A 15,066-nucleotide genomic window follows, 5' to 3' on the forward strand; every position below is an offset into this window, starting at 1 on the left:
ACGTGAACACAAAGTCTATGCTATTTAATAAGTTGGTTTTATTTGAATTATATTAGCTTTCAGTCACTCGTAAGTAGAACTCTAGTAAAAATAATTATCGAAATTATAAATTTAATTTAAAAGTTTTAATAATTTAACTTATTAAATTATATCTAGTATGAGCAAGCAGCATTGCGACTTAGTGAATAAAATTACAAAAATTTCTTATTTCATAAATTCTAAGTTTGCGGACGATAAAATACTCGAAATTTTACGTAATTTATCGTTTACTTTATTTTTCTTTAGCATTTGAAATGGACTTTGGTTTTTTAATATTGTTTTTCTATTACTTGAACTAAAACTACGTTTTCATTAAAGGTTTTATTTTCAGCCCGTCAGAATCGCACTCTGTTGTAAGACCTAAGAATAATCATCAAAGTTGACATTCGCTATTGGTCTTAAATTGTCTCGTTTTGACTAACTTTAAACATTAAAAATAAGTTTCAATGCAGGTCATTTCGATAATATAAATTTTAGCATGAGATAAAACACGATCTCACTTTGCGTGATAGTAGCTCTAGCCTTCGACTGAAGCAGCCAATTTGACTCTCGTCTGAAATAATCTTGTTTCATTCCTTGTCAAACAATATACTTTTGTATTAAATTTACTACTTTTAAGTACAATTTGATACGCAGTACGTGTCAATATAAAATAATTATTGTTTGTCATGGAACAAAGAAATTGTAAAATACTTTGAAGTAGATTACAATGACTTTGTAACTTTGACATTACAAAGGCATTATAACAATAGAGCTTTACGGAATTGTTAATAAAATAAAACGATAAAAAAAACTTCAAAAGCTACAAAATTATGATTACAAAGCCATGATTGAAGTTCAAAAATTGATGAATATTACTTTTATGATTAACTAGGTGAATCAAGTAACGAAAAACTAAAATAAAAAAAAATTAATAATAACTATATTCATAACCATAATAATAACGAAAGTACTTATCTACTAATGTACGTTTAGGAAAGTTTTTAGTGACAATAGTTGTCTGGTTGTTCTCAATTCTTCATCTCTACCGTGTGCTTTTGTTTTTTCAACTCCCAAACGAACGAGAAAAGCTTTTCGCTTATTCAACCCAAGTCGGCTATAATGCCTGAGGAGTTCTTTTGCTGTAGTTTGTTCGCGCCACTAGCAATACTCCACAACGAAGATGTCGTCATCGTTGTCGTCAACAAACCCGTCGGAGTGTCGCCAATTTCGTCATGTTTTATACAAAAAATATAAAACAATTTTATCAAGGTTATTAAATATAAAAAAAAAACATTTCACTGTCAGTAAACACTATCACCAAAGTTAGTTTGTTAAATTGTATGTATGTTAGTTTTTTTTTAAGCTTCCCGCAAAGAAAATAGATAATTTTCAAAAAAAGTGAAGTTATTGGTTTCCGGCCGATTTTAGAAAACCAAGTTTTGAACAGATCTCGACGATTTAAGATCCTAGAAAGATATTTTGACTATTTTTAAAATGATGTCCGAGTGTAGGTATACTGGGGTGTCCGTTGTTTATCAAATTGATTTTTTTTAGCAGCGCCCCCTAAATTTTTCGATTATATCCTAAAAAAAATTATCAGACTCATATAAACCCTTAATATTTATATTAAACCGTGCAACAAAGACGATACATTTCCTATTTGAATAATATGGGGTTTTGGCGCGTTTTACATTAAAATTTTTTTTTCTTAAGCGAGTTAATATACAGATATGAAAGATACACATTTTTGTAGAAAATTGAGCGCTCTATAAACAGGTGACTTACGATTTTTTGATAAATTTACTGGTTCAAAAATTATTCTAAGTTAAAGTTTAACGTATAGTATAGTAGTCTTTTGATTTTTTTACTTCGACCGCAAAATTATCATTATTTCTAAAAAAATAAATTGTTTATTGCGAAAAATATTCCATTTTAACTGTTTCATTGAAAAAATTCAGATAACTGAAAAATAATGCGACTGACGAGTGAAGTTAAGTTTAAAATTTTGCAATTTAATGGAAAAATATGACACATTGAATAAATTTTTTAACATACTGATCAACACTTTATTTTATTGAATATACTTTGATGGCATTTGAAAATTTTTATTTAAAAATTATTAAACACCTACAAAGTAGACATTGATACTGTAGAAAGAGCTGTCTATATTAATAATCTAGCTAAGAACGAAGTTCAAAAACATTCTGTTATTCAAATTGTAAGTAAGTATGAAAAAATATATCCCAATAATATCCCAATACCACCAGAGAATGTTTAATAAAATAAAGTTTTAATTAATAACTTAACTCGTCAGTCACATTATTTTTCAGTTATCTGAATTTTTCACAATAATTTTTACAATAACACAGTTAAAATGGAATATTTTTCGCAATAAACAATTTACTTTTTAGAAATGATGATAATTTTGCGGTCGAAGTAAAAAAATCAAAAGACTTCTATACGTTTAACTTTAACTTTGAATAACTTTTGAACCAGTAAATTTATCAAAAAAATCGTAAGAAACCTATTTTGTAGAGCGCTCAATTTCCTACAAAAATGTGTATTTCTTATATCTGTATATTAACTCGCTTAGGAGAAAAAAAAATTAAATTAAAAATGCACCAAAACTCCATGTTATTCAAATGGGAAATGCATTGTCTCTGTGACACGGTTTAATGTGAATATTAAAAGCTTATATAGGTCTGATAATTTTTTTTAGGTCATAATCGAAAAATTTAGGGGGCGCTGCTAAAAAAAATCAAGTTGGTAAATAGCGAATACCTTAATGTATACTTATGTACGTATGGATGTAAATAATCTATCATTTTGGAACGGATTAACCGATTTGAATATTGGATGCAACATTCAAAGCGGCTTATCAATTCCTAGACTCAGTGAGAAATTGAGCTTAATTGGTAAAGTACGTTTCGAGTTATTCCAAAAATAAAATGCTTGAAAAAATGTTTTTGCAGACCTCAAGCGCGAAAGCTCGGAGTGTGCTCTACACACAGAAAAAAAAGATTTCTTGGCACAAAAAATTTTTTCTTGTTCTAAAAAAATTTTTACTTGACCCAAGAAATTTTTTGTATTATAAAGTGAAATCAAAAATTGTCTTGGGGTGAGAAAAAATTTTCTTGAAACAAGAAAAAAATTTTTTAAGCGAGAAAAAAATTCTTGAGCCAAGAAAAATTTTTGTCTTCAATTTATAATACAAAATATTTCTTGCGCCAAGAAATTCTTTCTTTCTGTGCACACGCTCGATTTTTTCCGGGTATCTCACTCACTTTCAATCATCTCTACACCTTTTAAAGTATATTAAAATGGGCTGAAACATATCATCTTATAGAAAATTTATTAAGGAATAATTTTAATACAACATAAAGTTGATTCCTTAATATTTTATTTTAAAAACAAATAATTTACTTAAGGGGATCCTTAAAGTCAATTAATTTATTGATTTGTTGCGATCACGATAACTCTCGAATAAAACGGCTCACAGATCTAATTTTTTTTTATTAGCGTTAGGTTCGTAACTACAAGAACCCTTTCGTAAATTACTATCCAGCTCTTTTTGGTTCAATTGTAATTAATAAAAACTTGAAAAATTGTGTTTCGAAACAAAATTAGCTACCATTTTTATTTTTACTATTGTAAGAAACTTGAAAGCTAGAAATTATTTTAAGAAGCAGACAAGTAGAAATTATTAATTGCGTGGCAAGGAAAAAAATAATATTATTTTAGACAAAGGTGACCATGTATTATCTTGGACTACTTGCTATAGTAGTAATAATCACCTATATTAAAAATTAAATCACAAATGTATGGAATCCGTTGAAACGCGCAATCATAATTTTTCTACCCACTGAATCGCATTGGTCTACTAAAACTTGGTTGGTTTGACTTTCAATTGGCTAAACAAACATCTTATTTTATTATGCATTAATAAATTAAAGTATAATTTATAATAATGCAGTTGCATGTAAATATACTCGAAGCCAAAAGAAACAACGCGTAAAATCGTGCAGGATCCTAAAGAAATTGGCTCACGATGCAAAAGGAGCCACATAAGGAATTGCTTAAGTTATCAAGTCAGAGGTGGGCGAGAATATTATCCTCGTTAGATATTCGGTGGAGACACGGGCTTGCCAAGCTGCGACAACGTTCTCAAATGGGACATGCTTGTGTGGGTACTTTAGATATATAAAGTCAGAGATTTCTAGTATACGACGCAATAGAGGGTCGAGGTTACTATTGGTATTAAGTTGAGTGTATGACGTGACACGTAAGTTGCTTATGAAAAGCGTGACTTAAATATATTTTGTAGGAGAAAAAAGACTTTCAAGTAAATGTAATAAATGTTCTTATGAACATTTATTCACTTTTTTTGTTTTTTGTTTCTTTTTTTTTTAATCATAAATCTTTGAGACAAATCAAATTTCTCGAGCTGGAGAGCATTATTTAGAATACAATTTTCCCCAACGAAAACTTTGAGCAATGATTTCGAGTGTTTTCTTTCGAATTGAGAAACAAAAAAGTCAAAAAATGATCTTTATGTACAGAATGTTTTTCGGAATTGTGATAAAAGTTGGGTTTTTCGACGAACATAGAAAAACGTGTCTACTTTTTTCCGCAATCGTAGTTTTAAGTGATTTCTATCCCTCCAGTCACACAAAGTGTTCGAGTTTGAGCTAGACCCGAATTGGTAAAAAAAGAAAATAAAGAAAAAATAGGATACTTTTTTTACTTTTTTCATTATTTTTTTACTACACCTGATACTTGATTCAGAAAATTTTTCGTTGTTCTAATGAAGATTTTTATTGATCTAATATATGATTTGCTATTTGCATATGAGAGAAACAAATTGCTATTACAAGATATTTTACACTGTGGTACCAGAAAATTTTTCGTCTTGAATTCTTCTGCAAAAAACATCCATGATGAAATTTTTTCGAGTTCTAAATTAAATGAAAATTTATCTTAAGAGACAATTATAAACTTGGATATGAACTTTTTATGCCACGTACGTAAACTTGTATCAAATAAGTGATAGTATTTTAATATTAGTAATGGTATTGCTTAGAATCATGATTTTTTAACTTCCCGCTAAGAAAATTGCAAAATTGCAAAAATTCGGGAAGATCTTGACGTTTTGAGGTTCTAGGAAGCTATTCTGACTAATTTCACGATGATGTTCAAGTGTATGTATGTATGTATGTATGTAAATATCTGTAACCTTTAAACGGATGAACCGATTTGGATCGTCAAGATGTCATTCGACGTGGCTTGTCAATATCTGAAAGCTGAAAAAAATTGAGCTTGATCGGTAGGCCTCGTTCAGAGATATTCCAAAAATAAACTTTTTTCAAAAATGTTTGTTTTTGGATAACTTTTTATGTTCTTGATGGATTGATTCCAAAATCAACTGGGCTCTGAAGCTTCATAAGCCGTGTTGATTGCCACCTCAACCATCAAAATCGGTTCATTCTTTCAAGAGAAACCGTTGTCGAAAGTAAAAAAAAGTTTTTCGAAATTTCTCAAAAACGACTTGATAAATCAATTACAAAATCTGATCAGTTGTAGAACTCAAAAAAACGCGTTGATTGCCAACTTAACCGTCTCAATTAGTTTATTCGTTCGAGAGATATCGTTTGTGAAAAAATGGTAAAAAAACGTTTTTTTTTTTACCAAGCTCAAGGAGCTTGAAAACGGCGGGAAGTTTTGGGTCCGGCCCGCAGGGTCAACTGACTAACCGATTTTTTTTTGTGCGTTTACGAAAAATTTCTACAAAGTACTGAATATTTATTTTTAATTCTAAGTTTTAACTTATAAATATTTTCAATAAAAAATTAATTATTTTCAATTCATAGTTTACAACCCATAAGGACGTAGTAATTCTAAAATACTCTAGTAGATATAAATTATGTACTACTATTTAAATGAATTCGCATTTCCATTGCACATTTTTTTTTGTCTAGTACCCAGTGAAAAATAAAAACTTGTTAAATCAAAAAAAAGTTGGCTATGTGTCTATTACAAAAATACACTGTCCAGTAATTTGAAAAAATGATAAGAATATAAAAAATAAAAAAAAAAAAATTGAACATAATAATAATAATTTTGATGATTAAAATGAATTTCGCTTGTTTATTATCCCTTCATTCGCAGTAATACTTGATACAGAAACCAACACATAGCTTAGCCCATATTTCATCAATGTAGAAGTAAATATACTAGGGTGAGTGTAGTGTAGTGTATATAACGATTGTATGCAGATATAACATTTGCATTTCCATGTAACGACAAGAGCTCGCGGCGGTGGTACCATTCCCTCTATCCTAACATAAACTCATCTACTTTTGTGTCTCGACACACAAACTGCAAACATAACCTTCATCTACCGCCACACACACACACACATCAAATATCAGTTTTACCATTCAATATTTCTATTTATTATTTTCCCTTAACAGTATTCGGAGTGACACTTATGTCAATAGAGTTTAAATTTCAGTAAATTGATTTGCTGAAATATATATTGAATTTATTACTGTCTAAAAACATTAAATCAAAACGATCTATGACGATATTCTTTTGTTACAAAAAACAATAATTGTTTGTATGTGCGTTGTATGTATTCTATTGTAACCGATGAACAACAGTACAGTCACTATAAACAATGTGGTACGAGACAAATTACTGATGGGTCGTGAGTACCACGCCACAAGGGAGTTTGAAACAGAATCGTCCGTTTGTTCGAGTCTCTCTTACTTCTCTTGAGAGTCCTAAAGTAAAGTCGGATAACGCCCACAGTCTTTGCTCGACAACTCGCTCGAGACAATAGTACAGACTGACTAAAATGAAAGAGAAAGTACTGCTGGGTGATTCATAAAATAGTCTACTATAAAATATAACAAAAACATTATTTAGGGAAAAGCTAGGTGAGATAAGGGCCCTTGGACAATTTCAATTGCTTTACAAAATGTTCGAAATTACACATTCATTTTTATTATGATTATTGGAGTGCCGAAATGAAATTTTTTCTTTTTTGACACGCAAAATCTTAAGAGTTCCTCAAGAAGAGGATACACTGAACAAAAAAAATTGCTGTGAGAGCAATACCGTTATAGGTTAAAGTAACCATTTAAAGTTTAGAATATTGTAGATTTTCAATACAGCATCGTTAAAACAGCAATACCAAGTATGGGGAATATAATCAAATAGTATGGTTAAATAAACAATATTTTTATTCAAAGTTGAAGATAGTTAATGCAGCAATCGAGTGATGCCAATTTAACGATACATTTTGTTATGACAACTATCTACCATTAGCAATACTTCAGGTGGTTACGATAACCACATTCCTTTTGTCATTATAATAACACTGTAAAAAGTTTTAGGTATGAATATCGTCCCCGAGGATTTTACACTGTTTGCTCGGTGTGAATTGACGTTGTGAAATATCAAGCGGCGTACTTTTAACACGGTATGAGTGATTTTTTTTCACACCGTTTGGTGTTATCAGCTCAAAACATCTCTGATAATATAATTTGTAGTTATAAACTAATAAATAATATATAAGTTGCTACACCAGTATATCATTATTATTATTGATGTAGCTTATTTCAAAATAAGAATTAAATACTGAGTCCCAACGTAACTGAGAGTTTGGAATAAAAAAAGATGTACATTTATATCATTAGTGGTGTGAAAGTTCTAATTCACCCGGTCCAAAATTTAACACCGTGCATCGTGTAACTTTCACTCCGGTAGTGTTGTAAATTTTCACACCACACCGTGGAATTAAAATTGTTTACAGTGAATGTAGAAATATGGTTTTACTTATTTTTAACTTTGAAAAATAAAAAAATAATAGTGTATTACACACCTAGGGAGCAGAATAAGACATTCTAATTGTATACCGAGTCGAAGGCAAGAGTGGCAAACACGCCGATTTGGACGTCCTACCTTCTTCAGTAGTGTGTATACGATTTTTCACCAGACTTGCACCTGAAAGTTTAAATTTTTGCCTCTGTTTGTGAGAAGAATGGCGCATGGGCTAATTTTTATCATTTGTTTTTTTATAAAAGAAAGTTGCGACTTTTTTTCCTCTAAACAGGACAGGAATGTAAGCTTTCGGTGCAGGTATGGTGGAAAATCGTATACGCACGTAGGGAGGAAAATACGACATCCCAACCCGCGTAATATTGTCACCCGAACCTTCAGCTTTCCTATTTTCCTCACTAGGGGTGTAATATACTATTTCATCTTCTTCTATTAATTTTTTTTTTTTTTTTCGATAAGTTAAATATTGTCAATATAGTATTTTTATAACTGGCAAATTATTCCTGACCAAAAATAAGTGAGGCGTAACTTCTGCATCATTACAAATATATAATTCTATACATCGTGGAACATACATAACTTGATAGGGGTCATATATGTTATCGATCATCATATATTTTTGAACATATAACGTTTTTTTTTATACGGAATTCGAACAACCATAAATTGATGAAATTATCAAAGCATTTGACTGAAAATACTGTTATAATAATCACAAAATTGAAGACATAAAATGATAATAAAAAGATAAAAAGAAAAAAAAACATATAAAGTGGATAATATATTTAAGAATTTAATCAGGGAGCATTAGTAACCCACAAGATCTCAAAGTAATTTTACTTCATGAATTTTCACCAATCTCAGCACAAGAGACTTTGCTGCTTTAGAATATATAATCCTTGAGCCGTTTTCTCATCCAAGTTAAAGCTTTAATCATCAGTTTACCACTACGACCACTGAGAAACTAAACTCCTCGTTTCTACCTTTAGAATTTGACTATGTTACATAATCAAACCCACTGAATCATCAAACCATTTTCATACACAAAATTTACATTCAATTTAACGTTACTTAAATTTAAATATCAACTTAATAAAATTTAGAAGCTTTCATTTCTTTGTAAAATTAAAGTCAGTAGAAATAAAATATATTAGCAGCTCGTAGTTACTGTATGCCCAAAATAATAGAAAAAAATCTGTAAATCAGCTGATCCTGCAGGCCAGCCACGAAACTTCCCGCTGTTCTCAAGCTCAAACAGCTCGAAAACATTTTTGTCAAAATGTTATTCGAGCTCGACGAGTTCAGCAATATATTTTAATATATTTAGATCATAGATCAGAGCGTTAGTACCTAAAATATCCGAGAAAAGGGTAAAGAAAACTATCCAGTGAATTATCCTGAGAAAATGAGAGAAATTGTTAGTTTTGAAATATTTCATCGCCGAATCTTTTGAAACAATAAACTGATTTTGACGTTTGAGGTGGCATTCGGCGCAGTTTTTTAGTCTCTGACGCTGAAATTTTTTTTTAAATAATCAATTAGACGTTTTAGATTTTATTCGAAAAAAAAAATCACTTTTTTGAAATTTCTTCGTTAACAAAGTTTTAGAGATGAGTAGATTTTGGAATTAATCCATGGAGTAAGTTATCCAAAAAAAAATCTTTTGAAAAAATTTTATTTTTGAAATATCTTTAAACGTACAAAACCGATTATGCTAAATTTCTCAGAAGATGAAATTAATCAGCCGCTTCAAACGCCACCATTTTCAATTTTCTTAGCGGGAAGATTAAAATCTGTAAAACGGTTGACCCTGCGGGCCAGCTCCAAAACTTCTCGTTGTGCTCCTTGAGCTTGAAAACAGTATTAGGTTAGTAGTTATTTTTTTAATTTTTCGTCATTGACATCTTTTGAACTAATCTCCTATCTTCGTGTCCAATGCGGTATTCGACACATTTTTTTAGCATCTAACGCTTAATTTTCGCTGATGATAATTCTCGAACAAATGATCCGGTTTTTTTACGTACAGACATACACTCGGACATCATCTTGAAAATAGTCAGGATAGATTTTTAGGATTTCAAAATGACCCAAAGGCCACCTGGTGACATCTATCAAGTCTGAGATAGTGGGCATGCTCTTTGAGAGTTCTTAGAGTAGACGAACCTCGTCCACAATCATGACCTGATTACGGCTCAGTAGGGCCAGATCATCCGCAATCCCACTGAGTGGTTGTGGACCATACCTGAGAACTTACGTATACTTTCCTCAACTTACAACTAAACTTGCACTATGCTGGACAATTCTCAGGCTAGCTAACTCTCGTTCACGATCCTGGTCTCCTTATCTCTCAGCAGGGCCTGAGATCAACCGCAATCCTGCTGAGCGATTGTGAACCCCACCTTCAGGTTCATATATGCACAACTGTGTTCTCTCTCTTTCTCTCTCTCTCTGACTATAACGTTCATCAGTTTTTATTGCTCTGTATTAAAGAATTATTGACTGCAGTGAGTTACCTTCGGGCGTTTTTTCTTTCAGTTAACTGAAAGCCAATAGTGCAGATCTCACTATTGATCTACAATTCATAGCCTTGTAGGCCTATTATAATTAATTATTAGTTGTTTTAATAATCCTAAACGCAGTTAGATTATTTAGTGTCTCAGTCTTTTAGAGGTGTCTTTGTTTATCAGAAGCTGTGTACCCATCACTAGCGCATGTGCATTACCAGTCTCACCTTCTCACGCGCAGACGCTGAAAGTGCCTGTTACTTGTAGCTGAGTTACTTAATGGACCGGAACTTACATATACGCTTGGAAATCTTTACTAGCGACATCTTACCACACATCTAAGAACTTCTAGCAATGAATCCCTCGGCAGCAGATAATGAAAAGTAACATACTTCATCTGCTGAATCTGATTCATCAACCAAGTCCTCAAGCTCACGTAAAAGGACACGTGAACATGATGATGGAACATCATTACCACCACCGCCTAAAGTATTTGCTGCTGTGAAGTCGTCGTTGGCATCTGTTATACAAGATATTGAAAAGATCACATCAACTATCCAATAGCATTGTGTCCTTCTTAGCAATATACCTAGAATAAATGTGAAGATTGGAAGCTTTACTGAGGAAATCACTGACTTTAAGCTGACAACTTCACAGCTGCAGTTAGGACACTCTGAATTTAAAAAATCCATGGCTGATGTATTAAAGTGTCTTGAGCAACTAGAAAATAGAGATGGATGTGCACGAACGACTCAAGATCTTTGCTCACTCACAGCAGCAACTTATACCAACACACCCAGAATGTAACGGGTTATGCAGTTGTTTGCTGCCAACACCGAAATCGTCGTCTCAGGTATTCCTGATACTACACACTTTTAGGAGTACCAATGTGTAGTACTAGCTATCTTCATCGCATTGGGTTCCCAACTTGCTGTGGGAGACATCCTGGGTACCAGAGTCCTGAAGAAGAAGTTAAATGTCGCTTACCTGCCTTGGTTATTCACATTATCAATGTCAAAAAGAAGTTTGGTGGTTGGATGACCTCACTACTATTCTGGTAGAAATGATGGGTGGCTTCAATCACAAGATCATCATGGGTAATTTTAACGAAGATCAACTACAGCAGAGTTTTGATGCTCAACATGTCAAATTGTTCATCAGCAACTGCTCACTAAAATTAGTTCACCATGGAGCTACTAATGTAACAAATCAATCTGACACTTTGCTGGACCTTTCTGTTATTGATAATCAAGATCAAGTTATCTCCTTCGACAAATCTAGGTAACCTCTTGGAGCTGGTCACCGTTTAATATTCGTGACCAGGCAGTTTGGCAACGCTTTTCAAGTCAGTCACAAAATTACTACTCGCAAGCTAAATGATAGTTCTGTTACCACTGCCAATGAAGTAGCTCAAATGTTTGCCAGCAAGCTTATTCATGATGTCAATGAGTTTTCACCTAGTAGACAAGTAATTGTTAATATGCTCAAGAAAATCCCCTTTGATATTTCACGAACTGAACGAATCTGAGCACTATGTTCGCATTCTGTATAGGCGGTTTCAAAGATGTAGAAGTACGTCCAACCTTCTAAACTATAGATGTGGGCGTGATCTCCATTGAGTAAAGCTTAAGGAGGCTAGGATTAACTTCTACTGCAACAGGCTTGAAGGGTTGTCATCTAATGTTATGTGGAAAGAACCTCATAAGCTTGATCTCATCAAAGGCAATTGTATTAAGATTCTTGCTGTGGAGGCAGATGAGCTTGCCCGGGTGTTTGCATAGGTCTCCAGATCCTCAGCGCACATTGAATTGCCGTCACTTCCTCTCACCAGTGAAAGTGAGTGGCCATCCTGAGTTAGCACCAGATGAGGTCACCAGTGTGATAGCCAAGAAAGCCATAATGTCAATCAAATCTGACGCTGTGGGAGCGGATAACAACTCTAGAAGCAAGCTAGTCTTCAGTTCCTGAGCTTCTTGATCCCGTAACGGAGCTCATTAACAAATTAATAAGGGAATCCACTTTCCTTGAGGTACGGAAGAAGGTCATCATCATTCCGGTCAATAAAGTGCCTAATCCTATCACGGCAACTGACTACCGACCTATAGCATTGTTACCTATCATAAGAATTGGGCTGCCAAAAACCGACTGCCACTAAACCTTGGCAAAACCAAGGCTAGGCTTATTGATATCAGAGCATACATCAATTCTATTGACACTACTCAGATCAAGTTGGGGTGTGATGAAATTAGCATTCCTATTGAAACTAGGAACTGTTCGCAATTTTGGGTCTATCATTGACTCTTGAGTTTACATTTGAGAACCATGTAAAGTACGTCACAGACAAAGTCGACTACGCAGCCGCGCCGTCGCAACGTCTACCCATAAGTCCACTGCTACCAGCTACTGTTCAATGGGGCAGCCACGAACGTCACCTGCGCTCTCCACACACTGCTTACCGTACCGCTCTTAACATATTATCTACCGACATCAAATTTCAAATACACGGAAAAAAAATTCGACGAAAAATTCCAATATTACTATCGTAATCCTGGACTATACTTTTATTTTCTGTAACTTTCAAATATATGATACAAAAATTTACAGTTTCTAAAAGATTTTTTACTATTCACTATCGTAATGTCATTAAGAGTTTGTTGCATAAAATTCAATAAGAAATATTACAATGTTACTATCGTAAATAGTAAAAGAATAAAAAATAAGATTTATGTATAATATTTATTATTTTATTCTTCCTCTTAATTTACAGTGCTACCTCTATGATTTTACAATACAAGCCACAAAAATTACGATAGTTGGATTGTAAATTTTCTGAAATGGTATAGTATATGCCATCTGAAGCGCTTACGTATGAAAGACAAATGTTGTCACAATACCATGATGTGATGCTTGTGTGAGAGTATATATGTATTTACAAATGATGACATCTATTTCGTTCGTATTATTTGTGGTTCAACCACAATCTTCGGACAATGGCAAATAAAAAATTTAAAAAAAAAAACTGTACTCTCTTCATTACAAACCTACATAAATTAAGGAATATAATAATTTGGTGGTGTAAGTATAATTATAACTATTCAATTTTTATTAAACTTAATATTCTGTGGGTAAATCGTTCGATTTAAAATTATTTATCCGGACATGAAATTTATTTTTATAAACAAGTAGTATTATTGTCATAGGATGAATGATTCTAAAAAAATGAATTTTTTTTTTCTTTAATAAATTCAATTCTCCTAATTTTGTTACAAAATATTATTCATTTGTCGACAATGAATAATTTTATCCGACTTGGCGATGGGGTAAACATTTCAATAAGCTCAAATTATGGACATTTAATGTTTCTTTATGAAGTTAGCTGATGCCTAATAATTTTTGGATTTTTTTAAAAATGATAAATTATAAAAGAGAAAAATTTTCGAAAAAATTGCACCTATGGTTTTTTTAATTTCCTACATGTGCATATTTTAGATATAAAGGAATGAGTTATTTTTATTCAAAAAGAAACAAGTATAATACTTTTTGAACCTGATGTGATATTATAACTTATAAGTTAAATTAATGAATAATTAATAATAATTAATAAATTTTATATACCAAAAAAATATATTTCAAAAAATATTAAATAAATGTTTTATTATTATTACTTCAGCATGTTTTATTTTTATTTCAACATTGTATTAACCTTCTCAATTTAATTGCTAAAAAAAAAAAAATACAAAATGATAAATTTTCTTTTTTTTTTATTGTAAATTCTAGTTTTTTAATAAAATAAATTTTACTTCGTTGACTGCTAATTATACTTTTATATTTAAAGAAATTCTACATTATCTCATTCATCTTACGATAGACGCATTGTAATTTTTATTAACACAACTTGTATAATTTACTCTATAGTATCTGATTTTTGCTATCTTGTAGTAGTATTAATTATAAAACAAAATTTACGATAGTCTACTGTAAAAATTATGATTCAAATTTTATAGTCCACCGCTACGATACCATATAATGAAAATTACGATAGTCAAATTGTAAAAAATCCGGGAATTTTTTTTCCGTGTAAACAATCATATTTATTTAATTGTTTAGATCAAGTGGCAAGGACTCTAGTGATTGCTCTGGGTTATAAGACAGATTTATTAATATTCAAACATATTACCAAATGCCTTTATTTAACCACGACCCAAATATATTTGCCCTTTACAAACATTGTATATATGAGATACCGAATGTATGTTTTTTCGATTAAAAGTGTCCGGATGAAATTATTAATTATGTTATTGCAAATTATTTATCCAAACTATAATAAGTAAAAAGTAAACAAGTTCAGGAAATATTTTAATCAATGAAAAGTAATAATAATAAATAACGAGGAGAGTGTATGATGCGATCAGATCGGCTTCCCGGTGATGTGGAGTAGCTTCTATGTCTTAGTTTCGGCAACGATGGCGGTGACGGTCCCAGTGAAGTCTAGTATCCGTCGAACAAATTGAATAAATAGGATACACTCACAATACAGACACGATATTAAAATAAACTGATCACTGGGAACTGAATGACTAGATTTGACTATACCGTTCGGCCAGCTCGAATCAATACGAAGTAAGCTCTGGGTATAAAGCAGGGACCTCGCCAAACGTCCTCAGTTCTACTCTACTGGTATACTATGGGTGGTAGCTAG

At 32.0% G+C, this 15,066-nt stretch overlaps 1 protein-coding gene across 3 annotated transcripts in view; it reads right to left on the reverse strand.

Moving 5' to 3' along the window:
• The window catches only part of LOC103568660 (protein-tyrosine sulfotransferase), a 184,675-nt gene that overhangs the window by 98,144 nt on the left and 71,465 nt on the right, over positions 1 to 15,066 (reverse strand). The window lies entirely within an intron of this gene.

Source organism: Microplitis demolitor, chromosome 2 (genome assembly GCF_026212275.2).
Source record: "Microplitis demolitor isolate Queensland-Clemson2020A chromosome 2, iyMicDemo2.1a, whole genome shotgun sequence".
NCBI classification, from domain to species: domain Eukaryota; kingdom Metazoa; phylum Arthropoda; class Insecta; order Hymenoptera; family Braconidae; genus Microplitis; species Microplitis demolitor.